This window comes from Nomascus leucogenys, chromosome X (assembly GCF_006542625.1).
Source record: "Nomascus leucogenys isolate Asia chromosome X, Asia_NLE_v1, whole genome shotgun sequence".
NCBI classification, from domain to species: domain Eukaryota; kingdom Metazoa; phylum Chordata; class Mammalia; order Primates; family Hylobatidae; genus Nomascus; species Nomascus leucogenys.
The window spans coordinates 137,586,198-137,590,295 of record NC_044406.1 but is presented as its reverse complement, the minus strand read 5'-3'; the positions used below and the strand labels follow the sequence as shown (position 1 = coordinate 137,590,295).

Sequence of the window (4,098 nt, the reverse complement as noted above, 5' to 3'; positions counted from 1 at the left end):
AATTTTTTTTATTAATTTGTCAGTTATATCTTCTTCCGCTATTTTAGTAGCTACCTTAGAAATTACAGCAGGAATTTTTGACTTATTACAGTCAAATACAAACTATTTATCCTACATCTTTGATGCTACTAGAAACTTAAACAGTGCTTACCCCTTTTTTCACCCTCCTGCATTATTTTTGTCAAGTATTTTCACTTCACATTTCATTTTGCATGTAATATAGACTGTACAAAATATTCTAATTACTGTTTTATGCAATCTAAATATATATTTACTTTTACCCAGGTATTCTCTCCGGTGTTCATCATGCCCTTTTGCATTTTCATGTTTCCATCTAGCATAATTTTCCTTTTGACTGAAGAATTTTCTTTGTTTTTGTCTTGTTTTCTTTCAATGTTGGTCTGCTGGTGAGGAATTCCTTTAATATTTGTTCATATGAAAGCCTCTTTATTTCACCCACATTGTTGAATAATATTTTCTTTGGGTGTAGAATTCTATGTTGGTAGTTCTATGTGCTTATTTTTACTTTAGCACTTAAAAAATGTTATAACATTACCTTCTGACTGACATTGTTTCTTTTGGGAAATCTGCCTTCCATTTTCCAGTTGTTCTTCTAAATGTAGTGTCTTTTATTCCTCTGGTTGCTTTAAAGATTCTGTATCTTTTTTTTTTCCCAGAGCTAGCTGAGGTTTTATTTTGGACGAAAAAAAAGCAATTGAATTGTTCTGTAGTTGGAGGCATGGGCAAGGGGGTCCTCAGGCAGTAAATTCCCCCGCGGGTGGGCTGAGGGCTAGAGCTGAGCCTCAGGTGTGTCTTCTGTTCCCTGTGCTCCCCTGCACAATGGCCTCCCTCCCGGGCTCTGGGCAAGTTGCAGGAGGGGCAGGCTGGGAGGGGCTGCCACAGCTGTTCACTTGGGCAGGACGTCAGAAGACGCGGACCCCAGCTTCCCATCGCGGGTCTCGATCTTCTTCACAGCCAGGGCCCTGGTGGAGCTGGTGCGGCTGAAGGAGCTGGAGCCCGCGCCAGAGCCAAGGCTGGAGCCCAGGCCATAGCTGAGGCCAGGGCTTGTGAGGACCCCCATAGGCCGAACTCAGACCACCTGCAAAACCGCTGGTGGTCTTCATATGGATACTCATGTTCTGCATCCCAGACTCTAGCTGGCTCTCTTCGCCCTCCTGCAGCTTCCTGTAGGTGGCGATCTCGATGTCCAGGGCCAGCTTGACGTTCATCAGCTCCTGGTACTCACGCAGCTGCCTCGCCATGTCCTGCTTGGCCCGCTGCAGGGTGGCCTCCAGCTCGGACAGCTTGACGTTAGCATCCTTAACGGCCAGCTCCCCACGCTGCTCGGCATGTGCGATGGCGACCTCCACAGGGAAGCCATCTGGCCTTTGAGGCCGTCAATCTCAGCCTGGAGCCAGCTGATGTTCCGCTTCATCTCGGAGATCTCAGTCTTTGTGCGCCGCAGGTCATCCCCGTGCTTCGCAGCCAGCATCTGCAGCTCCTCATACTTGACCTGGTATATGCTCTCAGCCTCAGCCAGGCTGCGGTTGGCGATCTCCTCGTACTGCACCTTGACCTCAGCGATGATGCTTTCCATGTCCAGGGAGGGCTGTTGTCCATGAACAGCACCACAGACGTATCCGAGATCTGGGAATGCAGCTCCCGGATCTCCTCTTCATGCAGCTCCCTGAGGAAGTTGATCTCGTCAGACAGCCCGTCCAGGCGAGACTCCAGCTCTACCCTGTTCATGTAAGCTTCATCCACATCCTTCTTGATGAGGACAAATTCATTTGCCATCTCTTTACCTTTATTGATCTCATCCTCATTCTCGTTCTTGAAGTCCTCCACCAGCCCCTGCATGTTGCCAAGCTCCGTCTCCAGCTTCAGCTTCTCCTGACCCAGAGTCTCCAGCTGCCGCCTAAGGTTGTTGATGTAGCTCTCGAACATGTCGCCCATGTTGCTCTGAGCCATCTCCTGCTGCTGCAGGAGGCTCCACTTGGGCTCCAGCATCTTGATCTGCTGCCCCAGGAACCGTACCTTGTCGATGACGGAGACAAACTTGGCTAGGGTCTTGATCTGCTCCTTCTCCTGGGTGCACATGGCCTGGATGTTGGGGTCCACTTCCAGGTTAAGGCGGCTCAGCAGACTCTGGTTGACCATGACGGCGGTGATGCCTCCCAGGCCGCTGGCCCCACCATAGCCTCCGCCCGGGCCACCCCAGAAGCTGCTGCTGCCCACTCTGGAGAAGCTGGAGAAGCTGACGTGGGCACCGGGCCCACCTGTGTAGGAGCGGCTGCTGAAGGCCAGTGTGCCCGAGGTGGACACCTTGTACGACTTCTGGGTCACCCTGATGGACATGGTGGAGGCAGGTGAGCTGAACCAGGCAGAGATTCCAGAAGGAGCAGAGAAGCTGCTTCTTGGTCTCTTTGTTTTTTTAACAACTTGACTATGATGTGCCTAGGTGTGGCTTTCTTTTTATTTATCCTGTTTATGATTCACTGAGTTTTTTGGTTCTGTGGGTGTATGTCTTTTATTAATTTTGTAAACTTTTTGAATATTATTTCTTTAGGTATTGCTTCTGCCCTATTCTTTCTCTTCTCCCATTCCATATTTTTTAGTTTTTTTTTTTACTCTGTCCTACATATGTCTTATGCTCTTTTTTCCCAATTATTTTTGTTCTTGTGCTTCAATTTTAATATTTTCTATAATTTTGGAGTTATATAAACCTGTTCTTTTGTGTCACATATCCCATTATTCCCATGCACTGAATTCCTAGTTTTTTCATTGTAGGATATCCAGTTGAATTTTAGTTTCATTAATTCAAATTATCTATTACAGTTCTTGGTTCTTTCACATATTTTATTTAACTTTTTCTTTACTTTGTTTAAAAATATTAATCATAGTTAATTTGAAAGTCATTTTCTGATGATTTCGCTATCCAGATCATGTGTGTATCTGCATCTTTTTTCATCTTTTATTTTGATTTACATGTCATATTTTTTACCTCTTTGTGTATCTAGTAATATTTTTATTGCATGTCACGCACCATATATAAAAAATTGTAGAGGCTTCAGATGAGATATTCTAGAGAGAGTTCCACTTTTCCCCTTTTAGGCACATAAGTTGAGCATATGCTTAATTTAATCCAGTCAGAAATTATTCATGATGAGGGCTAGAGTGCAGTTTTATTAAAACTCAGTCTACGTCTGGTTTGCTTCTTTTCCCTAGGATGTAAGAGCATGGTAGATTTCTATTTTGTAATCTCTGAAAGACTGGAAAATCCAGATCTGCTATTCACAATTTGCAGCCTCCTGGAGTTTCAAATTCTGGCACATATTTGTTTCCTAAGAACTGGGTGATTGCTGAAGATTTCGCTTCACCTTTTTACAAGTATTTTACCTAACTGTGCCAGAAGTCAGCAAATGTTCAGTGGGGAAAATCTGCTGAGCATTTGAGTATCATCAACTTTTGTATTTGTCATACCAGGCTTGTCAAACTGCTAAAAGCTTTGCTGTTTTTTCTCTCCGCGAGCAGAGGCTCTTTGTCTGAATAAGCCTGGTCCTCAGCTTATCCTCAGAGTTGGTAGATTTTCCAAAGGAGAAAAATAGTTGAAGATTGCCAACTTACAGTGGAAAAGATTCTCTCTCCTTGAAATTTTAATTTATTTAATCTTTGTTTCCACCACTATTTGGTAACTTTAACATGATGATTTTGGGAAATCATCTAGTTTTTTGTAGTTGTAGAAGATTGTTGCCTCTCACATACTTTTATTCAGAAGCATATTTGAATAGATTTTTTTTTTGACATGTAGTTTCGCTCTTTTTGCCCAGGCTGGAGTGCAATGGCGCAATCTCAGCTCACTGCAACCTCCGCCTCCCGGGTTCAAGCGATTCTCCTGCCTCAGCCTCCTGAGTAGCTGGGATTACAGGCATGCACCACCACCTTGGCTAATTTTGTATTTTTAGTACAGACGGGTTTCTCCACGTTGGTCAGGCTGGTCTTGAACTCCCTACCTCAGGTGATCCATCTGCCTCAGCCTCCAAAAGTGCTGGGATTACAGGCGTGAGCCACTGCACCTGGCCTTTGAATAGATATTTT

The 4,098-nt window shown here is 44.7% G+C and overlaps 1 pseudogene; it reads right to left on the bottom strand.

The window, feature by feature from the left end:
• Window positions 1-907: 907 nt before the first annotated feature.
• On the bottom strand, window positions 908-2,388 carry LOC100593472 (annotated as a pseudogene).
• Window positions 2,389-4,098: the final 1,710 nt, after the last annotated feature.